The sequence below is a fragment of the Taudactylus pleione genome, unplaced genomic scaffold, assembly GCF_031769625.1.
Source record: "Taudactylus pleione unplaced genomic scaffold, aTauple2 ptg000556l, whole genome shotgun sequence".
NCBI lineage: Eukaryota > Metazoa > Chordata > Amphibia > Anura > Myobatrachidae > Taudactylus > Taudactylus pleione.
In genome coordinates, this window is record NW_028284958.1 from 3,376,334 (window position 1) to 3,403,992 (window position 27,659).

A 27,659-nucleotide genomic window follows, 5' to 3' on the forward strand; every position below is an offset into this window, starting at 1 on the left:
GTTCCCCTCTGAACAAATTTAAGGGGTCTATGTACTAAGGGGTCTATGTACTAAGCCTTGGAGATAGATAAAGTGGACGGAGATAAAGTACCAAACTATCTGATCCTAACTGTCATTTTCCAAAGTGACATTTAGGAGCTGATTGGTTGACTTGATACTTTATCTCCGTCCACTTTATCTCTCTACAAGGCTTAGTACATATGCCCCTAAATTTGGTGATCCAGAATGTCTGACTGTTGAGACAGCTTTCTGTAAAATCAGTTACATGCTGGGCACAGCTAAGAGCTCATTACATCCGGCTCATTTTGTGCACATGCCTAATGCTACAGTAAATGTAATATTTGTTTAAATTAAGCTGCGGGCCCTCGTATTTGCTGATGGACCCTTTTGTCCCCATTTTAATAATACCAAAATCAATAGTTTGTCCCAGACATTCTTCTAGATCAGTGTTTCTCAAACGGTCCTCAGGACCCCACACAGGTCACGTTTTCCAGGTCACCCACCAGGTGCACAGGTGTGTTCATTACTCACTGACACATTTTAAAAGATCACAGGTGGAGAAAATTAATTCACTTGTGATTCTGTAAGGAGACATGGAAAATATGCACCGTTTGGGGTCCTGAGGACCGAGTTTGAGAACCTGTGTTCTAGATGGAAGGTTGACTCACGTTGAGACAAGGCATTGTGGAGCTGACTCTAATGCTGGCCATACACCTGCACGATTTCGGGCCGATTGCCCGATTTTCGATGAGTCGTAAGATGGATCTTGTGAAAATCGTATATTATTTTAGTAAGATAAGATCCGATGCGCGCTCCCGCAGCTCCTATAATAGGATCTTATGATCAGATGTGCAGCCCATATGTTCCATTGTATCGTGTGCAGATCATGCCGTTTATTTTGTTCATGCGATCCATCGTGCAGCAATTCAAGTCATTTCAATGACTGTTTCCCTAACGAGCACGTGAGACACAGGATCGATCTTATGACAGCTCGTGTGCTAAGAAAAACAACAAATATGCTGCCGGGAATGGCAGGGAGCTCCGGGGAGACGAAGGGAAATCGTATGATGAATCGGATCTTATGCTGGTCGTGTAGGTGTATGGCCAGCATAAGTTTAACCTATATGTGTCCAACATAAGAAGTTCTTAAAAGAAATATATGTAAAATAGCATATTTACACCTACTGTATATGCTGAGTTGAAGGCATCTCTAAATACATCCAGCTGTACACCACTGGCCTATTTATCAGATTTATGTCTGGAGTATGTATACTCAGATACATCTACACCTGACCAGGTCACAAGCACATGACAAGTTGTCTAGCATTTATTTTGATAGTGAGAAATGTGTCCGCTGTTATGTTTGACTTACATTATAAAACCCTGCATAAAATCGCAGGTGTAATCCTCCTTCTTTTGTATGAATGAAAGTAGAAAATCATTAATTCTAAAATAGAACCACAATATCATTTACAGGGCCGGCTCCAGGGTCGGAGCACCCTGTGCCGGCCCCCTCCAGCGCGTCCTATCTAATTAGGCCACGCCCCCATTTTCGGCAGCCACATGCAACCGAAAATGGGGGCATGACCTATTTACCATAGACCATGCCCCCCTGTGTGACATTATTAGGAGGCGTGACTGCCTCCAAATAACATCAGGCTGGGGGAGCCTCACTAGCTGGGCTTTCCCCAGCCATCTCCCGTCATTGAATGGATGCCGCGCGCATGCACGCAGCATCCATTCAGAGTCTCCGGGGTCCAGCAATGCCGCACAGCTGTGGCAGTGGGGGGTCCCCAGCCTCCCGATTTAACCACCCCCTGGCCACTTCGGCCCACTGGTGGAACAGCGGGACAGTAATGTCCCGCTGAAATCTGGATGTTGGGGAGCGGTGCACCCTCTATGGGTGGCGCCCTTGTGCGACCGCTGAGATCGAACACCCCTAGAGCCGGCCCTGATCATTTACTATAGATGTGAACAATGAAGTAAGCACCTATCATCTTCAGTGGCCAATCCTCAATCCAAGAAGGAGAAGCTGCCAACTAGTGCTGAGAACCGTGATCATCATCAGCGTATCTATGTGCACTAGCTCTTGGGTATAAGGCGTAGGCATCAGATTCATTCAAATCTACATACGAGCGTAGGTATCCGCTTTTTACATTGGCATGTCCAGAACATAATTGCTTATTTTTCTCTAAACAAAGGATACTCAGCATGTGCCCCTGTAAGCGTAGAGAAGGGAAATACACACTTTAAATTAAGATATATGAAATGACAGATGATAGTTGGTAGTGCTAGAATTAGATTAGGAAGAAAAGATGTACTTTATTTCATTATCCCATAATATAAAGCTTTATTGGCTATTGATCTAGTCACTTGTTTATGTAGCTATTATATATATGAAGAGCAGGTTTTGACCAATCATAAAAACCCCTATGGGTCCTATTCTAAAAACAAGAATGTTTTCTTTGGCAAACTTGTTTATGGATGAGACCACAACCAGTTTGCACTCACAAGACGTTTAATACCAAGCAGGAGTAATTACTACTTTTAATGGTTCGATACAAGGCAGGTTTTTCTTGCAATGCAATTTACAGTCTAAGCAAACAGCAACTAATAATGAGATGGTGTAAACAGAATATAATAAAGTGTTCTACGAATTGCCAGAATCCAACTTCCATCTATACCATGACAAGGATACCTGGCACCAGCTTAATAAGATGGATGGCATGAGTGTTGTAAAGCCTTGAGGCCAGGGTGAGAGGAGGTGCTACAGTATACATGGATCCCTCCTCTTGTGAATAAGACATGCTTCTACTTGTTATTCTTTCAATACGCTTGATGCCAAACGTGAATCAAATAGCCACTTGAATTGCTTTTTCCTTTGTTGCTAGGCAACAGGATCTTGGACAGATGCAGAAACCTGATGGTTTTATTTACCTATTTGTCACTCTACCAGTATCTTGGAACACTAATTGCACGCAAGATCAAAATGAATAAGAGATAAGGGAAGAACAATTCCTCTAAAAACCTGGTAGCAACTGCTTTGGCTGTGGATATATTAAAATAATCTTAATCATTTTCTCAGTTTAGTCTGTTATCCTGATATTAATTATTCTTAAAGGTCAACTGCATTCATTAAAATATCCTTCTGTTCATCCATGCTATCTGAAAATTAATTGGAAGGCGTTTAGTAACAGGCAGAGAGGGAAGGCGTTTAGTAACAGGCAGAGAGCTCTTTGCAAGATGCCAGCTTACATTGCATTGTTATTTCTTTACCACCACCAACATTAAATCTTGGCATGAAAGATGCACTAAAACAAAGCTAGTATCTCTAAACCGCCGCACTGACATTGCTGCTGAGTTAGACTGAAAAGAGCAGACAGCATTCATGTGAGCAGAATGAAGTGTGTAACACCAGTGCCGGTTCAAGATCCTTATGTAAAGTTAATTGCAGATAATTTTTTTTTTCATTTATGAACACAATGCTTCTAATATTTCTTTATATGATGCTAATCTTGTCAAAGCATCTTTAAAGGAACTAATACATTGATTGATAGTTACAGAAATGGCATAGCAACACAGAGCACCAATGGCTTCCTTCTGTCAAAGTTGCAGGATAGGTATTGTGAATTCTATGTTATGAGACCTAGAAATATGTTGTCCCTCAACATTGAGATCAAGATTGCCCATCTGTGTCGCTCCAGATGCTGTGTTATATCTCCCAGTGGCCAGAACATGTTGGTAGATGTTATTCAACATAAGCTGGGGTGCCATAGATTGTTTGTTTGCTTATAATCTGCAAAAAGATGGCTACATAATTGAATGCAGCTCCCAGTAGAGTCATGTTTATAACACTGACGTGACGGAAACTCAACATGGCTTCACAGTTTATATGATGTTAAAGTTGAGAACTGCAATGGGAAGGATGTGTTAGGCACAAATGAGTCAAATGCTGAATACTGGTCTCTTGATAAGATAATTGCAGATACCAGAGACCATTTAAACCAGGCTAAAAAAAAACACTCCAGGTCAGGGCAGGGCAGGTGGCAAAGCATGGGACTCATTTCTCATACAGTAGGTCAAAAGGCAGCATTTGAACAGCTCAGATTGCAGTTTACAGAGCAGATGAAGTATTATTACATACAAATATTGCAGTGGGAACATCCATATGGCTCGTAACACACCCAAGTTAGTTCATTAATCCCATATGGCTCCTTCTCAGATACTTCCTAATCCTTTAAATTTAAGTTTTGTCATGAAAATTTAATCTAATGAAGATCTTAATTCATTTTATTATGATTAATGTAGCTATCTCCAGCCATTTATTTGTGAATAAAATTATTTTCCCTTTACCTACATACAGTAAAGGTAAATTTATGAAGATGTTATGCAAAAGGTATCCTTTCATGAGTACATGATGAACATGAAGAGTTGTATGTTTTTTAATCATTAGATTAGTGTGTGATGATCAGATTTAGTATACTCTGTTATGCTATAACATATATGTATTCTTTACTATGGAAAATATTGCCTCCTGCCAAATTTGCATAGAACCCTATTTCTCAACACTCATTGCAGGGCATAATTAGAATATTTTATTTTAAGTAAAAAATACGTATTAATGGTTTTTACTAATGGCAAGCAGTAACCAGAAATTAGCAAAATTACTGTACATTTTATATATTATGCACTTTTATTAAAGATTTGCGCGGACCCCAATGTTTTGGTTTTGCCAAAACCAGGTCTTGTTTTTGCCATAACCACCCTCAAGTGTTTTGGTTGGGTTTTTGTTTTCTTTAAAAAGTGTATAAAAACAGCTAAAATCATGTAACTTGGACCTGTCTTTATTCCTATAGTATTATTAACGTCAATAACATTCAATTCCAGTCAATTTTGACCACCTCACAGCACCTGAGATCATGAGGGAGGGAATTAAATGCAATACAAAATGCGAGATCAGTTTGTAAATCCCAGTTAAAAATTGTGAAAAGACCAGAGACAGGTTCTGCTCGGAACCCCAAAGTGATCCGAACTGGGACTCGGAACTCATTAGCCACGCCATGCAACTTTTTCTTAAAATATGCGTCTTAATCTGCAACTTTAAACCAATTCCTTTGTGACAAAAATAGTATGCAGAGGGTAAAAAGTGTAAAGACAGAGGCCCTGATTCGGAGCCGGACGCTCTTTCAGAGCGCTCGCTCTGAATCAGGGCAGCTTTTTTTTTTTTTGGAGCCGGCCTCCTGGCCGCTCACTAAGCTGTGGGTGACCATCCACAGCTTTTGCGAGCGGCCATGTGATGGTCGCGATGGTCGAGACCATCGTGACCATCTGGCTTGCGACGAGACCCTTGTGGTAGGGTCTCGTTCCCGCAAGCCCCAGTGAGCTTCTTGCTCTAATAGAGTAGGGCTGCCCTCAAATGGCAGGCATTCCTTTGGGAACGCCTCCATTTGGCCAGCCACCCCCCCCCCTCCCCGCCTTCAAAATGTTTTGTTGCGAGCCCCGGAGCGAGAGATTTCTCGCTCGCTCCAGGGCTCGCGTCTGCGCACTGCCCGGCCGTCGACCCACTTATGAGCGCATAGCGCTAGCGAGCGGGTCTGAATTAGGCCCAGAGATCTGAAACAAGTGACGGGCGCCATGCCATGCCACGCACCACCATCATTATGCTTACAATATGCAATGAAGTCACAAATTAATTTAAAAATTCAATGACAGTGCTATAATATATATATATATATATATATATATATATATATATAGTAATCCACTGTAAAGTGAAAATACAAAAACTTCTTAAGCAACTGAAAACAACTGTGTTCTCCATGACATATCAAGCTGATGAAAAATAAAGCAATTATTATTTATTATTATTATCTGCTCTGTGTTTGTGTCTCTGCAACAAGTCCTTGGTACAGCTGCTGGACATTGTGAAGATCTATGCTCTGTTACCATGTGCATATTGAAAAGGGCAAGTAAATGTGATGCTGTTGCTAGGGAACACTACATATGCATTGAAGTCAAGGGCAAGGTTTATTTAGCAAGGAATACAAAAGACATACATCAAGGAGCTTTTCAAAAGGAGACCAGAAAAACATCCTGTAGGCACCAGCATAAAAGTTAAGAATTTGGATTATGTAAAATTATGGAGGTGCAGTGTAGCATAATTTATATCATGTCACTCAAACACTACAGTGGACTGTAGAAGGCACATACCTCTACTATAATAATATTGTCTCTAATTTTATACATTTGTCTCCCATAGGGACACAAAGTCCTGTTAAAATGCAAACTATGTATAGATGTGCCCTATATACACATCAGGGACATTGTGAAGCTAAGATTCAGGAGGTGCAGAATTTATAGTATACTAGTAAAAGAATTGACCGAGCATCTGCCGGGTTAACTCAGCTGTTCCGTTCTCCCCCAGTCCCAGATTCCCCCCCCCCAGTGCATCCCCATTTCCGTGTTCAGTTCTTTTCTGTCCCATTGCTGGAGTGCGCGTGTGCCCTCTGCACCTATTGTGTGCATTAGGTGTGACAGCCAAGACTAGGTTATCATGCAAATGTGATGACCTAATTTCATACTTGCCTACTCCCCCGGAAGTTGCGGGAGGCTCACGATTTTTTGCAACCATTTTCCTCCCCCGCAACCCAAAAAGAGTAGGCATATAATCCGCATCCCGCCCACTTCCTAGTGAAGTGGGAAGGAAGGGGAGATTTTCCTGGGAATTTGCAGGTCCGTAGGGAGGGGGCGGGGCTAAAATGAAGTGAATCGCATCATTTAACCCCACTGCCTCCTCACGGACCCGCGAATCGCAGCATTTTCCTGTGAAGGGGCAAGGCCTAATGGCATATACAGTCCTGCCCCTCCCCCCAAATCTGTCAGCAGCAACTCCTCTTCGGGCTGCTCCTTGAGAGGGGATTTGTAAAGTCGGTAAGTATGCCTAATTTTAGTCATGCTCATATTATATAATAATATACAACACACCTTGGATACCTTTCTAGAGAATAAGGGAGGTCATTCAGACCCACTCGCGAGCGGCAGTACGCTCGCAAGTGGGTCGATGTTCCCCACTGCGCATGCGCACGACGGAGGGAGCTCCGTCGTGCGCATGCGCGAGACCTGGGGAGCGACGGGCTTTCCATCGCTCCGGGTCTCGCACCAAAGGGGGCGTGCTGTCGATGTTGATTGACAGCACGCCCCCTTTGGTGGGCGTGCCGGCCAGACGGAGGCGTTCCCATGGGAACGCCTACCGTCTGAAGCCGGCCCCACTGACATCACTAGTGATGTCAGTGGGAGTGATTTTGGCTCTGATAGAGCCAAAATCACTCTGGGCTCGTGGCAGGGAGACCCTACCGCAGGGTCTCCGTCGCAAGTCCGATGGTCATCTTTTTGGCCGCTCGCATATGCTGTGGGTGGTCACCCACAGCTATGCGAGCGGCCAGGAGGCCGCTCCATTTCATGGAGGAGGGCCCTGATTCAGAGCGAGCGCTCTGGTCAGAGCGTCCGGCTCTGAATCAGGCCCAAGGTTTGTTTAAATGCATTTGTACAGGCTTCAATATTTCTGAAGATTGTTAAATGTCTTTCACCAACCAACTGAAATGATTGGCTAAGAATTCTACAGCATTCAGCACCAGACAGGTAGCATAGATCTGCCTGGAATAGCACACTGCAGATCTTAATTTATAATTAGACACACAAGGCATTCAGTATATCTATAGGCACCTGCGGCACAATTGTTTCCAAACAATGCTTTTGCTTTAATTGTCAGCCTTTGTTCCCTTTTTAACTGAAGACTGTAATTTTTCACCCAGACCAGCTAGCTGGCTTCAGAATGTTATAGGCTCATGCAATTTTCCAATAAAAACATATTAGAGCTATAATCCACTTTGGAGGCTCTGAAAGAGAAGGAGAAAACCAATATAGTGTATATAGTGAAAAAAACCGTGCACTCTTATAAAAGGTATTCACAAATGCACGAATCAGAGCGCATCAACCATGTCCAGGTAATACTCCTGTATGTTCTGCGTGCCAAAGTTCCATGCAACTTTCCAGAGTAAATCCACCAACAGGGCCTGATTCAAACACATTCGCAGCTGTCCTTGCGTCTTTTGCGGCAGGCAAGTGTATGACTGTATGCTGTATGCTAATGCCGCTAGTAACCTCTTACCTGGTGTGTAACCATGAATTCAAATGTGCAACTAATTAGCTTCTAGCTATCATTTTATAGAATATACTTTATATATGCTAGCTACAAGCTCATTGGTTGTTATGGGCAACTTCTCCACTTCCCCACATTTTAGTAGGCTTGATACATCTCCTCCTTAGTATTTTATTTTTATGTAAATTGGGAAGTTGGCTGTGTGCTACAGCAATGGGCTGCACAGCCCTTGTCTCCCCTCATTCACAGCTTTAGCAGGAGCTGCCTGGTTGGCTGCTTGCTGAATGTTGCTGCGGTTGCAAAAAGAGGAACAGATGAGATCACTAACAAGTAAGTGAGACCACTAACAAGTATGTTAGCATATAGGGAGGAATGCGTATTAAGCATAGAGTTTGGAAAGTGATATTAAGAAGAGGGTAAGGAGTTAATGTCTTATTTAATTAATTAGATTGAGGGCGGTAATTAGGTTAATGTACATAAATATAATTAATTGATGATGTTGGGGCTAATTATTAATGGGGATTATGAAGGAAATGATTGCAAGGGGATTAATTATATTAATTATACTGAATAGGCTTGTTAAGATGATTCTAAAGTACTGAATAGTTTTTGATGAGGGGTTAGTTATTGAGCAGGAAATTATATTGAAAGGCGATCAGAAATACTGTATCATGTGGTGGTAAAAACTACTCCCTGTATTTCATGGTGGTCACTGATGTTCCTTGTATTGTATGACAGTCACTAATGCTCCATTTGTGGCGGTAGCAAATACTCTCTATTTTATGGTTAGTGATGCTCTCTGTATTATAAGGATGTTCCATATTTTATACAGTGCTCACTGTGATGTTCTCTGCATTATATGGTTGTCACTGTGATGTTTCTTTATTGTATAACAGTCACTGATGCCCTGAGTATTAAATGGCGGTCACTGTGATGCTTCCTGCATTATATGGCTGTCATTGCAGTGCTCTGTGGTGGGAAAGGTAGCATAGTACAGACAACGTTATTTACCTTTGAGTCTTGAGACAGTGGCGCCTGCATTCTCCATTTAAAAATGAAGGCACCAACGAATGCAGCAGTTGCTGAAACCTTAATATAACATGACTAAAAATCTATGTTGCCCTTTCTCTCTTCATAAATATCAGTCTGTACTATCTTGATGGCTGTATTAAAGTAAGCCAAGGGTGACTACTACCTACAAGTGAAGGAAGGGGGGAGGGGGCAAGTGACTCTTTGCCCTAGGTGACAGAAAATCTAGTTTCACCCCAGCATTTGTATTTTTAATTCTTCCTATTAGTAGCTGCAAACCTTGCACCTGCACACATGTTGCTGTTGAAATTACTATTCCTGTGCCCCTCTTTAGTGGAGAGCTTCTTCTCTGAGGTTTGTAAATATCCACCTGTTCTGTCCACATATCCCATATTTGTAAGTGCTATAGAACCCTTGCGGCACCTTATAAATAAATAATTTTAATAAATAGGCATTTATGGAATCCATATCTGTGAAGAAACATGACACTGACTTGCTCATTATTAATATCCATGGGTACGTTATTGAAAACACCAGCTGTTCCTTTAAACGGCAGTATCATTCATACCACCCAACTGTCCCAATTTTGGAGGGACAGTCCCACTTTTTGGGCACTGTCTACTGTTCCACCTGTCTGGCACTGTCCAATCTCCCACCTGTGGGGGGAAAGGTTGAGAGGTCACACTCAACGGCTGCACTGCAAGCAGACCAGCAGTGAATGGATAAAACAAAGTAGGGGCAGATGTACTAAGCCTTGGAGAGAGTTAAAGTGGAGAGAGATAAAGTACCAACCAATTAGCTCCTAACTGTTATTTTTCAAACACAGCTTGTAAAGTGACAGTTAGGAGCTAATTGTTTGATGGTTTATTTCTCCAATGTTAGTACATCTCCCCCTTTTAGAGAGAGGCTAGGGGAGGCATAACTAGCAACTGGGATGTGACACACAGCCACACCCCCTTTTCATGTGCATACAGAAATCCTGACTCCTCCCTCTCAAATGTTGGGAGGTATGGCATTAGTGAACAATCTCCATCTACCTGGCAGGCCTGATTACTGGGAGACGTGGCATGGGAATCGTGGTCTTCTAAACATACCCATTTTCATTATCATCACTTCAGACCTCCAGGCTGTTAAATTCATTCTCACTTCTGACGAAAAATCGACTGATAAAAAATAAATAAAACCATTAATTGTTTTGTAGCAATAATTACAGAACGCTTACCTATATGTATAAGGGATATAACATTAAAAAAAAATTCTTGAGTGATACCTTTAAATTAAATAATTGTTTTCCAAGTTGCTGTGAATGTATCATGCTATCTCATTCCACAATGTAAATTTATGTCATGTATTTATTGTTCTTGTGACCTGTTTAACATACCCTAGATTTCCCATATAGAAGCTACAATCAGGGTTGCAAAGGTCTCAGTCAGATGTAGCAGGAAATGAGATGTGCGATCATTACCCGCCTGGCAACCAATATACAGTATAGCAACACTTCGCCACAGTCAGTCCTTGCCTTCGTGCAAACCCATATGTTTCCCTCGTGTTTGAAAAAAAAGACAGTATGTGTGCAATCTGCATTCATTTATATGTCCTTCATATTATGAATCGGGCACAACATCTTAAGTAATGAAAAATGTGCTTAGCTTTCTGACATTTCAATTTAAAGTAATATTTACTGAGCAAGATATTCTGTGAATTTGTACGATTATTTTCTACCTGAGAATAGGATATTCATTTATTGCAAAGGAAAATGAAGAAGTGGAGGGAGTGGCAATAATTGTCTTTGCACTCCCCTTACCATATAAATTAAGTCAATTAATAATTTTCTTTATATAAAACACTGTGCAGTCAAAATCATAAGTAAACATTTGCCTGTTAGTCTTTGGGACTGATGCAGAGTAAGTACTGTGACACCTGGCGTAGCGTATCTTGTGTGAATTAGCTGTTTGCATGTCTAGAATAGTGCACGCATGCAGATTTGTGTAATTCTGCCACTCCCTCCTGCCAGCTCCCCCAGGGGCAGGACAGGCCTCATCTAACATTGACCAAGTACAGTAAGGACATGTTGAGATTACCGGCATTGTGAAGCATGGGGTGGGGCCATGGTAACATGCGTGTGGGAGTGGGGGGGGTCCATGGGTATGTGGTCGACCAGGAGACTAGCCCACTTATTCAGGCAGCTGATTTTCGAAAACCTCCCGGCCATTCTGGGTGAGTGGGCGAGTATGCTAGGAACTGGTACACCTCATTTTCATGAATTTTAGTTCAACCCACAAAATGGCAGCTTCCACTATATGTAAGAGATGGGTACAGTTTAGGAGATGTTACCTACAAAATTGGAGGTGGATGTCACCCCATTAAAATTTTTGTTCTGACCAGAATTAAGTGTTTTTATGATATGTTTTAAAACACAGAGCTGTGTATGTGTTCAATGTTGCAACATATAACAGCTTAATATAAAAGTGTTTATCTGTTTTATAAGGTTGGAATCACTGTGTGTTCACTAATCTAATTCATATAGAACAAACGATGTTCAGTGCAGTCAAAGAAGTCTCAAAACAATTTTCATAGTACATATCAGCTGTTATTCTCATACTGTACTGTATGAATGTGTTGCTTGGCAATGTGCAAACGATAATGTAACACTGCAAATGTATGATGTGAGGTGTTTCCTTTACACCATTATAACAAACTAAAAAATGTATATACAGAAAAAAAATAATAAAAAATGACAAATACATTCAAAACATTTTACAATTTCCAGTGGAGTGGAAAACCTCAGAGCTGATAAATTGAATCAGCGAGATTTCCCCAGAGTCCCAGAAGGTTTCTATATGGTGTTTAAAACAAGACATACATGTAGATTGCTTTAGAAACTATTTCTGCCCTCTATAATACCCTTCAGCAATCGTTCGTCTTTATGTTGGCTAGGGTTAGTTTGAGTAACCAACTGGGGAACACAAGATGTAATGGAAACAATTTAAAAAAATACATCCTGTGCTAATGTTCATTTCATGTGTACATAAAGCACACTTCATGTGGATAGAACATAAGCACAGTTCCATTTGTGCAAATTAATCTAAGTGCGCTGCAGCCTTTATTGTTGTTTATAGAAATTCAGCTACCGAAGTCCAGTTTGAGATGCCAACAATTTAGTCTGTTTATAATTGCTGGGATTGCTTGGCTCATTTGGGAGAGATACAAGTGCTGAGAGGCACATGTTTAAAAAAGCATCAGGTTGCACATTGGGTCTGCTGCCTACCAAGGTTGCATAAAGAACAGGTGGCCACATTGGCAGTGATTTTCCCATAAATGTGAATTATTTGCAAGTACCAACAAAATAAAAAAAAAAATGTCTTGGCACGGGCAGCAAGCGGGAATTTCACATTCATCTGCAGAGGCAGAATAGAAAGTGATAGGCACTCAGGTGAAAGACATTCAATTCCAAATGGTGCAATGAATTGTAAATGTAGATTTTTACTCAAACATGTTATACACAAATGTTAAATTATAGGACTACTATACATATACAGATAAATACAGATTCACAAGTAGATAAAAAGTAGGTGCACACCCCATCTAATTAGTGTTTGGCCATTTCAGTCACATACATCACTAACAGGAGCAAATCATACAGCTGTGCAATCTCCTTAGACAAACATTAGCAGTAGAATGGGTCATACAGAAGAGCACAGTGACTCCCAATATGACACTGTCATAGGATGCCACCTTTCCAATAGGTCACTTCATCAAATTTACCGTTAGAGATGTTTCAGTCAACTGTAAGTTGACTGAAACAGTTAATCACCAGAGTGTAAGAAAATCATCTATCCTCGGTTGAAACATACACTACCGAGTTCCAAACTGCCTTTATAATCAATGTCAGCACAAGAACTCTTTCTCAGGAGCTTTATGGATTAGGTTTCAATGGCCGAGCAACCACACACACAAGCCTCCAATCACCTTGCGCAATTGTAAATGTTGGCTGGAGTGCTATAAAGCACATCATGGGACTCTGGAGCAGTGGAAAAATTACATACAGTAATTCGCCAAGGGGCAGTCTAATGGTTGAACCTAGGTTTGACCAACTGTGAAGTTTGGGGGAGGAGGAATAATGGTTTGTGACTGTTTTTCATGGTGTGGCCTGGCCCCTCAGTTATAGTGAATGGAAATCTTAATGCTACAGCATACACTCACATTCTAGAACTGTGTGCTTTGTGAAACAATTTGAAAAAGTGCCCTTTCTGTTTCAGCATGACAATACAGCTGTGCACAAAGTGACAGTCAGTCCTTCTAATGCTATTTAGTGTGGAAGAACATGAGTGGTCTGCACTGGACCTCTTCCCAAATGAGCACCTTTCGCTAATGGGCTTTGGGGTGAATGGATGCGTATTGTGCAGCTATGTTCCAAAATCTAGTGAAAGTCTTCCAGAAGAGTGGAGGCTGTTTAGAGTTCCAAAAGGCAGCCATTTTCATATCAATGATCATGGTTTTGGAATGAAATATTCAACACGCACATATGTGTGTGATGTTTAGTTGCCTAATGCTTTTGGCCATGTATCACTGCTTACTACTGTATTATGCAGCTTTGTATTGAAGATTGCTTCTGACAACACAAAATGGTTGCCTTCGCTGTGTGCTATGTATTCTTGTATCGGAACTTGTTGGGTTATCATCATAGAGGATGTTTTTCTGCAGCCACAGAAGAGGAAAAGCTGTTCAATCCTGAAGAATCTTTAGAAATACGACAGATATGTGCTACACAACAACATTGCATAGAAGGAGATTGCAAATTGTAATAGATAGGAAAATGTAATAAATGTGATTACTCCATTTTTATTTGTAAAGTATAATTATGTTGGAAAATAGATAAAAGCACAAAAAAAGTACAAACAGAATATTACTCAGTACAGGTCTCTTTAAATACATAAGGTTATTGTCCTGCCCTTTAGAATATACTGTATACAGTACATTATTTTATGGGGAAGTGGGAGAATGGTGATATTTTAGCAATGGATATACTTTTAATTAATAGTAAAGAAAAAAAAGGCTTGATTCATCGTTTGACTTTCATTCTGACAAAAAGGCATTACGTTAAGTTAAACCCTGAGACATTTTGCTGGTCCCTGTATGAGTCAGGGAGTGTGTGTTGTTTTATGCTAGTTAGTCAATGGGGAGTCATTAGGAGACTCTATATTAGGTTCTGTGCCTGTGACTGAGCTCTCTTTTTCGAGACATGCTCACCCTTCCTCCTTCATGTTTTTTGCTTTCATGTTCAGGATGACAGCAGTGAGCGTACCATGCTGAAGAGTGATTTACTCTCTTTCTCAAAAAGGCATTGGCTGACATGGCCCATACCACGGGGTCAGTGACACTGTTCTGCTGGGTAGGTCATTCGTTAGGTAAGAGAGAGTAGGTGGAAACCATTATAGTCACTGTTAGGTTAGTGGAAGCTCTGCTGGACTGCAGGACCTCATATATGTAGTCTAAGGTTCTCACTTTTCTTAAAGTTATGGTCCATCCGGGATTCCTCCAGACTGTCTGGAAATTGCAAAATCTGTCTGGAGGCCTAGCAATCCTGGACAGACAATGTCCAGAATTCACTGCTGCTCCATCCACGGTTCACCTACATATAACCTGCTTGGGTCCACCCCTGCCTGCCTACAGCCCGCCTCGTTGATGGATTAGGGGGAGACAGAAGGGCAAGTTCCCCAGCCTCGTCAGACCCAAGGACTCATTGCCAGCGCGTGTAGGTTGTGACTGTGCTGGGTATTGCAGAAGTGTATGGCCCGGCCCTAATTCCACTTTTGGTCCCCTCATATGTGTCATCAGCAGCTGCACAGCGCAGGCACTGGCTCAGAGCTGCAGTTAAATATTATTTGAAAGATTTGATGGCTTTTGCCAATTTTAACTTAAAGTCATGTCCAGTTCCATGGAGTGCTTTGCTCAGCTTGTCCAGACTTATTATAGGCTCCCTTTCCAGAACTTGCTTGGCACTTTTCCAAATTCTAAAATGGAGGTGAGTGCAGCATACTTACGGTAGTTTTTTGTTATATAGTGATCGTACAGTTCTTGAGTCTAAATAAAGAGAAATTATAAATATTAGACTACCAAAATATCTAAATCAATGTCTATTATCACACTTGCAAAAAAAAAGTTGTTAAATTTGAAATAAATAGGCTCCGGCTTCATACATGTTTGCATGCTTGGCAGTGTCTGTGGGTAACCGGCCTACACAATGTCATCCCCCTGTTCCTGTCACTTATTCTGTGTTACAGTTACTGGCATCTGTTACATCCCAAGGGTTGCCATCCATCTATGACTCCTCTGGTCAGTCCAGAAATCAGAAGCTCTTCCTGGATTTCAGAGGCTTGCTAGTTATAAACAGGTGCCCTGAGGCATATAGAGGGGCTTTAATTGGGTCTGAGACATATAAAACATTATAATGAAGTTATATGTTACAGTGGTAAGAAACTGTCCTGAAATCTGACAAATAAATTGGTTATATCCCTGCTGTTTTAGCCACACACCTGGTCACTCCCTAGTCAAGAAATATAAACTCCCTAACGGCCTATGACTAACCATCAGACATGTACGTGACATAACCATAACAATACCTTACATACTTTAAAAATCATAATACTAAATAATAATGAATAAAGAGATGGAGACAGTAATTGCGATAAAAACTTTTGAAATTTATTAAACAAAATATTAATTTTAAAAAGGAGGGGGGAAGGGAAGTTTGGTGGAAATGAAGAACAGTTGATAAGAAAAAAAACAGCAAGGGACAATAACTAAACATCCACCACATTCGCTGGTTATCCATCCTCCCTTAGAACCACTTATGGTAGATCCACAATCCACTAGGGGGTCATCCTCAACCACCAGACTAAAGGAAAGTTCACCCATCTAAAAACATAACCAAAAACAGCCACCTTACTACACAGCTGTTCAAACCATCCCAAAACACAATGAATCAAAACCACCTAACTATACAAGAAAATATTAACAAAGTAATAAAGGGTGGGCGAACGGGATGGAAAAATTCATAGAGGCTTCCCAGGAAGTTACACAAACACTGATAACTACCCAGACAGCACACACCTCTTCTAGCAACTACTGTAGCAATCCCAAACACTTTACCAAACACACCAAACAAAAATATCTACCCTACCCAGCAACAGAGAATTATCCCCAACCTGACCACCCACTCTGAAAAGAAAACACATATCAATGATTAACTACCGTCAGGTTCATTTAAAAGCCTTCAGTTGCCCTAAAAATGAAAATGTGGTAACCTTAGCTTTTCTCATGACACCATGAGTGTATGATTTGTTAAGCACTATAGTGGTACAAAGCAGACTCATGCCGGTAAGAGGTTTACAGCAGTTGAACGAAAACTTAGATCTGGACTCAGATCAAGTTCCACGGCACATGTGCAAGCTGGTACAGTAAGTAAACATATGTATGAGCACAGAGACTGGTCCTGAAAAGCAATAAGTAAAGGTGCATATCCACTAACCGATAAAATGAGTGATATAACGATATTGTTCAATCTTTCATTATATCGGCCAGTGGATATGCCATCAAAGACCAGCGATGCGTGCTCCCGCTGGTCGATGACGGTGTTGCTCAACGCCCATTCTTGCAGGGCAACCTTTTTTCAACTTGACGATATTGTCAGGTTCTGCAAGTACAAGGATGAGGGAGGGTGCCGCCACTGAGCGATATATTGTTCAGTGTGGGCTCAATGTCCACTGCACAATATAATGAATGATTGAACGATAACAATATAGTTATCGTTCAAACGTTCATTACATCATCTAGTAGATATGCACCTTAACTTTTACTGCTTGGGTCAAAATCGCCATGGCAGCTGATTAACAATATGTATAAGCTTCAGTAAATTCAAGGGAAATGTCATTGTTATAACTTATAACGGCAATAAAAAGATACATATTTTTTTGCATTACAGAGTTGAATAATGATAAATGTCTAAAATTAAATGAACTATTGATGCCATCCTTCTGTTAGCAGATTGCATTGCTGTTACAAAAATGTCCTTTCTGCCCTTATCTTGTGTTTTCAATTAAAGCCTATAACAGATATCTTCTCAGTGCTTGCTTGTGTTACACAGTGAAGGATGAAAGGCGAAGATTGTAATCCTTGCATCGAAAATGTGCTTTTCTCTAATTATATGCAATACAACAGACATCAGGATCCATTTACTTTGGTCATTTGGTCACACTAGAGACCATTATGTGAAGCCTTCTGTGATTGGCAAGATTGTTAGGTTACTGTGGAGATCTATGTCGAATGATGCAGGCGTTTAACAAATATAATTGGGATACCCTTGAACAGTGTGTAGTCTTTCGGACAACCTTGCTTTTATTGGTAGTTTATTATGTCAGTGATGACATCATTTTGAAACAAAAGACAGTTCTCCATGGTGAATGAGGTGTTGCCTATAAATACTATATTTTCTAAGCTACTAGGATGGAAAACATCAGAAAGAAAACAAGATAGATGGTTGCAGCAACAGCGGCTGTTTCAATCCTAAACAGGGTCTTTTTAAGGCTGAGATCACAACAGCAGAAGGATTGTGGAGTTACATATACTGCAGCAATCCTTGTTAAATGGGTTCTCCATGTTTTGCAAGAGGAAGGCATCTGGCCTATTATTACCATGCTACCCTCTTATTAATGGCAGATGAAATCAGGCCACACCTGTGTTCTAGTACATTATAAAGAGGTTGCATTTAATGAACTGAACACATTTAAATGTACTTTTGTGCTGAAACAATACAATCTGACTCTCTGGAGTGGGGTGATAACCGAATAATTAGGGAGCACTGTACTTTAAATCTATAGCAATTTGTATAGTTGAACAGATACTCAAAATAGGTTAGTTTTAACCTAATTATAATAACTACATTTAAGCAGTTCTCAGTTTATGTATAGAATAGATACAGTATATTCACATGCATTTAGTACCATGAACCTGATAAGCTTGGAACTACTGTATGGAAGATATCAGTGGATTTATACATTCAGGTTAAGGCCCTGCAGACGATTGGATCTCCAAGATGTGATTTACACCCAATAGCCCCAGCGTAAAAAGCGTGATGAGTCCAACTGGCAAGATATAAGAGTATACATGAGTCTGACATTCTGGGCTAGGATGTGTGAGCCTACATGAGCCTCTGGCTGATGGCCCAGAGCTGAAATCTAGGAAGCTAGCTTCTAGGGCGAAATCAAAGTAAAACCTGCTGCCAAGGATATGCACTGGGAATTGCATAGAGGTCCACTGACCAAGCAAGACAAGTATGGTCCTGCTAATGGCTAGGTTAATATGAGATAGCTGTGGACACAGCTCTTTCATAAGTGAGTACAATATCATCATCAATATTATCCTAAGTATCATGTGCCAAAACGGTTTTATCTGTTAAAGTTTAATTCTATAGCACACACACATATTAGGCAGCGCTTTACAAAGATTATTTCAGTCATTCAGAGCAGTCCCTATCACATTGACTCACATATACACTGAGGTTCATTTCCTTTCAAAAGCCAATTAACCCAGTAAAATGTTTTTGGATTGTAAGAGGAAACCGAAGCATCGGGAGGAAGCCCACACAAACACGGGGATGACATATAAACTCCACAGAGATAAGGCCCTAGTTGGAAGCAAACCCATAACGTCATGGCTGTGAGGCAGCACTGCTAATCACTGTGCCACTGTGCTGCCCAAAATAATATTGTTCAATACCTAATATACTCCAATACACATATAACAAGACTTGTTAACATGTTCTTATGATTATATACTTTTATTTGTATGTGCTAGGTAATCCACAGGTCTTTACACGTGGTACTTGAACAAATATTAACATAGATGGTGAAATGGTTAATCTTGCTAGAGTGTCCAATTGTATCTTCAGTAGCAGTGGACAATGCTCTTATACTGTACATTCATTAACGTTAACAGAGCTATTCATTATCTTAGCAAATTGTAGACAGTCCATATTTTGTCTAGACATAGAACTGTCTCCATATACAAAATACGTAGCAGGTTTTAAGCTACATTTGTAGTGATCAAAGCAACAACTGACAAAATTAACTTTACTAAAACTTACCGAACCATGCTCATTTATTGAATAGTAGTGTTACATTTATTAATTTCTCTTTGTACATTGTGAAAATGTTACGATTGAAGCTTTAATGCATATCTTATAATATTTATACTTCCAGCTCATTTAAACATTATACTTCACAAAAAACCCTGAATATGCCGCACAGATATAATTAGTAAAATATAATATTTTAAGAGCTGTGCATTCATTTGATTAGTTGCACATGCTTTCCTATGCTGATTATCACACCATTGTACTTTTTGTTTAATTGAAGGAGTTTTCATTAAATAATATATTTATTAATTCAGTAGAAGAACAAAAATGTATTTTCTTTTTCTGGTTGGAGCTGGAATTTCATTAAAATAAAATAGAAGTCAGTGCTACTGATGTTATATAAGATTTAATCAGTTGCTTGTGGACACATTGAAGTGTTCTTCTAATTTTAGCACCATTAATAGTTCTTGATAACTGAACCTAAAAGCACTTTACCACATTGAAGTGATGTTTAGCACTCCCAGTTTTTTTTCCTTTCGTTGCTGTTCTATTTTATGGCAGAAGTAAAAGAGTAATGGTGCGTACACGCTGGGCGATAAAGTGGACGACTGAACGATAACGATATCGTTATCGTTCAGTCGTCCACTTTATCGTCCATTTTTAACCCCACACTTTTCTTTACAGAATATATAAGGCATTCTCAATGTTCCAAAATTAGAATTGACTCCATATTGCTCATGCAGTACTGACCCAATACATTTAGGGCTATGTGGGCTTCCCAAAATGCAAGCCTGGGACTGTTATTCTACATCTTCTTTATATGATATTATGTATACATTGCTACTATTGTAATATAGTTTTGCAGCCTGTAAAGCCTTCACATTTAAAGGTTTAGTGTAACTTTGCACAATGTTTTCACTTTATCAGAATGTATTATGTTACTTTTGTTTTCCTTGCATACGTGATCGCTTGCAGAACAAAGGAAATTGTCTAGGGACAGAAAAAAGGCTTCAGTGTTCATTTTGCAGTAGAGTATGTGTTTGTCTGTGTTCATGCCTTGAATTTGTAATTTGTTGACCAGTGTATCCCCAGATAGATATTCTAACTCTCCTCAAGGATTTACATTGTTTAGACATTTTAATGATGTCTACCGACTCTGACAAGGTCAAGTGACCTTTGCAGGAACTCTTCAGTGCTCCTGAGCAAGAAATAGGGGAAAACTAGGCAATTGCTTTTTTGTTACCTAAAAAATGGGTTAAAAATTAAATTTGCAGGAATAAACCAGAACGTTGTTGTGAACAGAACTTTTCCTGTTTGCTTATAGATTGGAACGCAGATAAGTCTGTTTTGTTTCCTTAGTGATATTGAAAGACTGAAATTTCCTTGGCTTAGTGGAAATTCAATTTTCCCCTCAAATACCTTGCTTAATGTAAAAAGTCTAACTTTCTTTAACTCTTTGGGCCTGATTCAAAGATGGACGCCACTGCGCCTGCTCTTGGGTCTGTTGTCAGAGTCGCGGCTGCTATATTATGCAAATGATAGTATCAGCCTTCCCCTGGAAGTAGCCTGTGTCTGTACGTGCAAGCACTGTGACGCCCACTTTCTGCATCTATACACGCTGTCATATAGCCGATGATGCGAAGCACCTCGCGCACCACCGATACTTGCACTAGCCCTATGACAGGTGCATTTTCTCCATCTGACTATAGCTCTGTGCATTTGGGAAAGCAGACGCTTTCTCTAACATGCCTGCAACACTCCCATAACACGCACATGTCGGACTTTTATTTGCATTCAGAGCGAGCCACCTCTTAGTCTCCGTCCAAGAACGCCATCACCTTGCTTCCCCATTACTGATACCGTCTGTCCCAATCACAACATCATCTTTGTGCATACGCTCTGTATAATGCAAGCACCGTAGGGGTTTTCTGAATGCAAAGTTGCACAAAATAGCTCAACTACGTGACCATCAGGATTGCATGCAATTCACGCGCACCACTGAATAAGGCCCTTTGTATGCAAATGAAAATTTGATACATAAGATAACTAGCAATAATTTGATCCAATTTTATATGTCTTAGACATTCACAGTAAAGACAGACATTTTGTGTGCCAAATGAATCTATTCAACCTATATATTTAATAGCGATGTGTGCGGACCTCTGTATTTTTGTTTTGGTAAAACCACCCTCAAAGGTTTTGATTTTGTTTTTGGCAAAAACACACTCAAGTATTTTGGTTCGGTTTCGGTTTTAGTTTTGGATTTCTTTTAAAAAAAGTAATAAAAACAGCTAAAGTCATGTAACTTTGACTTGTTTTTGTTCCTATAGTATTATTAACATCAATAACATTAATTTCCAGTCAATTTTGACCAAAACAGAAAAAAAAAAACACTTCAGAGTGGTTTTGCCAAAACCAAAACATGGTGGTCCATTCACATGTCTACCGTAAACCTATATTTAAGCTGCCCGTTCTGCTCTAAACCTATGCCAAAGTAGCTTATATAGTAAATACATGAATGTTTTTTTTCTGCTTGTAAAGCATTTCCATCAGACTTTTAGCTCTTTAAAAAAAACAAAAAAAAAACAAAACACTTGCAAGTGAACCTCATGAGAGAAGCACGATCGATCAGTAATAAGTTAGAAATTGACCTTAGTGGTGACAATTTATGTTCACTTGTGCCACCGGCCTGGTACTTTTCTTGAGCCTTCCTAGTTTATTTTGCTTTATCAAGTTCACTCAGAATATTGTTCTTTACAATACAATGCTGCTAAAGAAAAACTACATGTAAGGAAATGGTACAGTTATTGCATCATAAAATATCCCACATATTAATGGAAAGGACCATAAGAATGAGTTGTGAACGTTATGCAAGGTGATCTGAGAAAGAATAAAGAGCTGGCTTATGTATCAGTCACGTTTTCTTAACAACAGTTTTTTACGGTTCAGTGAATTCCCTCGCCTCAGTCGCTCATTACCATAATAACTTGGCTACGTCTTCTTCAGACTCCATCATAAAGGATATAAACGGGTTTGTTATATAGAGCAATAAGGAGAAGAGTTATGTTCTAGAATGACCACTGAAAACACAACTTACTAACCCATACACTTGAATTCTCTTCTATTACTTCCTTTGATTATGAACAATCGTTTCATATTAACATAGCAGTTACTGACTCAAATGGTAAAATATACTTAAAGCATCTTCTGTGATGTCTAATAACGTGATTCACCCAAAGGTCACTCTCCGTTCAACTTCTAATGTCGCTCTTACCTTGCAGCGAAGAGCTGTTTTCATGTAGAAGAAATGTAAATTAAACGACGGTTACAGCAGTTATGCACAAAACTATGGTAACATCATTCTTGCAACTTCAATCTTCAATCAGTTACATTTATCCTGATTTTCACGAGCCTTGTGAAGGTGCTTACTATGTACAATAGGGTTATTTGCAACAGACAGACGCAATGCAAAAGTCTGTCTCTTATTTAGTACCTAGTTGTGTGTTTTGCACACATTCTTCACATACAAGCCTGCAATGCACAACATTTGCCCTTTTCTAGACATCACAAATGGCACCATGGACCTTTGCACTGCCCATGGACACACAAATAAGAAGTATTTACTTGCGTTACTTTGGTAATGTACAAAAAGGTCTGTTTTTAACTGATTGTTTACTACAATATTAAACAATGCAGGGAAGTTAAGCTGGGTAAACACTATAAGATATATTTTACGATATGTCGTTCCGATGAAGATCAGAATAATGTAGCATGTGGATTGTATAGTGTGTACACCTAATTCCGATTACACGGCGGTCGTTCATCCCATCGTTCCATCTACTATGCTGCACCGCAGATGGGACGATGTAATAAATGATGCCATGCTGTTACATGCAGCATGTAATGATATTTATCATACCGTCGTACACCGTATCGTCTAGTGTGCATGGATCTGGGTACACACATCATATACAGATATACCCAGCTATAGTCTTGCGTCTGGTGTGGCAAATCGCACCACGCATAGCGCGAGACAAATGCATGGTGTGATCACAGTGCGCGCCATAGCATAGTTTATGTAGGCATGGGGAATCGAATGGGGCAATGCGTGCACACATTTGTGGTGCGATCGGCCACAATGTAACTGGGCGCATCTGTACCCAGCTTAAGGTGCACTCTAAGCACAATGATCTGATCTTTATACTGTCGTAATACAAATTCTATTCGGCAGGGTTGAACTGAACGTTAGATTCTCATTGTAACTACTCAGACTGAAGCTCTCATGAGATTAAGGTATTCTGCACAATAATTTCCAAATAGCACAGCTAAGGAGTAATGGCGGGTTGGGAGAAGCCGGCTGTGTCCCGTTCCACCCCAACTGCACACCAAGCTTTTTTTACAAGCTTATAAGTTAAAATTAGACATAACAATCCAACAAGATCACGCTCTAAAAATGCTATGTGACTCTGTGATAATGATGAACAGAACTTCAACTTTTCTCTGGTAATCCACTTTGCTACAGTAATTTAAATTTTAGATGTATTGATCTGCCATTTTGAGTTAACCTCAATCAGATATTCCCTTGTCAGCCAGCATTAATAAATCCATAAGAAATTGATCTAACAGGAACTGTCTTGTCAGCCTACTATTAGATCCAGGTTACGTTTGATCATTAAGTGCTGGCAGGAGGGGATAATTATTGGGGTTCAACATGACCAGGGAAAGTCTTCCAAGGTTTTAAGCAAAGACAAAAAGTAAAGAAAAGAAAAAATATTGAAATAAAAGAAAAAGAATTGGGCAACCACTTGAGATGGTGAATGGGTCTAAGCACAAAGGGCATCATTTATGAGTTATGAGTGAATCAAGCTAGTGGGCAAAATGCAAACTCGAATACAAGTCAGTTCTTAGGGATGGAACTCGCTCATTTTACCACCGTGCATGCTCTGTAGCTGAGAGCACGCATCTATGGGAAATTCAGAGTCATACGCAACTCAATCACATCTCTACATGAGGCTGAAGGGTGTAGCTGGTAATGGGGCTTCACGTGTTCCTTTAGCAAGGATGTGTTATGTTAGGCCCACATTTATCATGTCAATGTGCATCAGGTCAATGTGAGAATGCTTAGCATGTTGACAGTGACCATGTCACCATTCATCATGTCTACATGGATGACATGTTGACATGATATGATAGAATGTCGGCTCCAGCCTCTTCTTCCAGGACCCGGCAGTTACATGACGTGCAGTTTCGGCGCTGGTATTCTGGTAAGTATTCTGTCCCTATCGCTATCTCTAATCCCTAACCCTCCCCCTAGTGCAGGGGTGAGCAATAAGCGACCCTCCAACTGTTGTTGAACTACACATCCCAGCATGCCTTGCAACAGTTTTAGCATGGCGAAATATCCTGTGGCAGGGCATGCTGGGTTGTGTAGTTCTACAACAGCTGAAGGGACGCTTATTGCCCACCCCTACCCTAGTGCTTAATTCTAACCCTCTCACACCCTGCAGCCTGACCCTAACCTCCCCCACATCTTAAACATATACCTCCCAGCGGTGCCTACCCCTAACCGTCAATATTCTGAAAATGAGGACATTTCACATGGCAACATTTCAGATGTCGACATTGTGAAGATGACGACATTCTGAGGATGTCAACATAGTGCTTAATGTTATCACAATGTTGAAATTGGGGTGTCAACTCTATGAATATCATCATGGTCAACTCTGCATCGGCCCCTGAGTGCGCAGTTCTGCACAGTGAAATAAGCATAGTGTGCTGTGGAGGAGCAAATTTAAAATGTGCACGTGGTGATGGGGGTAAGTTGCAATGTTAAAATAAATCTCACCTGTATTTTTGTGCTACATGCAGAAGCAATTAGTATTCTGTATATACAGTAAATCACATATAACTCCATTTCATTGCCGTATGGCTTGTCAAGGTATAAATTTACTCCCAGTAATTGGAATTGCCCCCTTATCCACTCCACCCCATGCTAAGCTAACACTTACCTGCACCCATGGACCGGTAACCAGTGATCCGGTGAGCTTTTTGGTGATCCGGTCGCCTGATCGCTGGGCTCCTGTTCTGTGACCCTGGCCATCTGGTCACCAGGACTTCACTTGCATCTCAGTTTACAGGACAAATCACAGGGGAGCTCACCTGATCGCCGATTACCGCCCCCTGATTGCATGTAAGTGTAATGTTTTTATTTTCTATTATAACTATTTTTTTCTTTGTGATCAGCCTGTGGTCTATTAGATACACAGGCTGATTATAGAAGCCTACTCCGGGCTATGCTCTCCCTGTCAGCAGGTAGGTAGGTGAACTGGGTGAAGCCTGCATAACTCCATCTCCAGATAGCATTATTATTGCAAGGATCCCTCTTGCTATTTTTTTACAATTTATTTTAGTAAATCTGAAGCAGATCGCATTTTCCATTATAATTATGGGAAATGCGATCTGCTTACGTGAATTTAAGGGCTCGGAGGAGTTTTTTATGAAAACTCCTACAAAGGCCCTTTGATACATTTGAATGATACTAAAATAATGAGAAACGGGTGTGAAAACACCCATTTTCACATTATTTTAGTAAAAAAAAGATTTATGAATAGGTCCCCCAAATGAGCCCAAAATATGTTGCACCATAGGTTCAGTCAACCATATTTAAAAGAGGAAATATACAGTACTATGTGAACAAAAATAATATATATATATATACAGGTATATATCTTTTTAGTCAACTTTTGAATCTATAGGCAGCAAAAAATAAACTAGTAGTTATACATACAGTATGTGTATTCCACTGCACTTTCCTTCTCTCTTGTATGTAGAATCTCTTTATCCCAGCAGCTTTCCTTTCTGCATTCAGCAATGCCCAACAGCCCATCAGATTTCCTGACAGTTTTAAGTGGCATCTGTTTATTTGGCATTGCATATCGTTTTACCCTCTCTTGGCTTCAGGTCGTGCTGCCATTGCCAGCCAATAATAAACCTATGCACATTTATATGTATATATATATATATATATATATATATATTGGATTCAATTTATTTGAAGCCATTTGTCATTCATTTTCTATATCAGAAGGAACATTGCATTGTCACGTGAAGCACTGCAATGTGATTTAACTTTCTTTAGAATGTCCTGTGTGTATTTTATGATTGAGCAATAGATATGTTGGATGTGCTAATCTGTATGGATCACTTATCAGCGACCCTTATATTCTGTGACTTATGGACTTTGCAGCTATTCATGTTACTCATTGTGCCGGATTTTATGGATTTACATCTATTTTTCTCCCAAAATGGCACTTTAAATCTAGCAGATGTACGGAACTATAAAGGACAGCACACACAATGAGTGTTTCATTCCCTTTTATTTCCGTAGCCTCAGTGTCTTTATTATATTACAGTTCTATCAAATATTGCTTTATTTGTAACATTTTACAAATATAATTACAAGTACTGAACAGGGTCATAGCTAGGGTAGTGCGGCCGGTGCCATCGCACAGGGCACCACAGGTCAGGGGGCGCTGTATGGGCCTATCAAATTTCTGTTTATTATCATTCTCACTTGTAGCTTCCTCTTATTTTATCTCCAGCATCTCCTGGCCTCCCCTATCTCTTCCCTGGCCCTTTCCCATGAAGCTATGGCCCTTTTTTGGGTGCATTATGTCCCTTTGAAAAATGAGGGGGGCGCCAATGCTCTTTCTGGCACAGGGCACCGAAAAGTCTAGTTACGGCTCTGGTACTGAACCATCATTACGACAAGTACTAACTATAACACACATCAGCAAACTGTTTCTATTATACTTTAATGTTTTGTGATGTTGGGTTTTGTTGCATTGTTTGTAAGCACACCTATCACCTACACAGGTGAAGTGAACCAACGCTAAAGAGCTTCAGTGATGCCAGTGTGTCCTAGCGAATTACAGGCTGCATGCTTATATATATTTTGTTCTCAGATTAATAACATCTGAATTTAGCAGCTGTCAGGTATATTTGGACAGTACGCTATCAAAAACAATGAAACTCTAAACATGGGGACAGTCTAGACTGGATTTATTCATTGGAACCTCTAGATCAGGGGTGGGGAAGCTTTTTTCTGCCGAGGGCCATTTTGATATATATATAACATTATTTGTGGGCCTCATGCAGGCCACGCTCTCTCCGGGTGACATCACACGGGGGTAGGCCCACAATCGCCAGTGATTACAGCAATGCCCAGAGCACCTGAGTATGCTAAGGGGAGCTGTAAGTGCAGCGGTGTGACTGTCTAGATGGTCAGTGTTGGCACGCTAAGCTCCAACCCATCCTCTGGACACACATTTTATACAG

General features: G+C 40.3%; 1 protein-coding gene across 3 annotated transcripts in view; it reads left to right on the top strand.

Moving 5' to 3' along the window:
• Positions 1-27,659, top strand: part of NTRK3 (neurotrophic receptor tyrosine kinase 3) — a 700,933-nt gene that overhangs the window by 232,692 nt on the left and 440,582 nt on the right. The window lies entirely within an intron of this gene.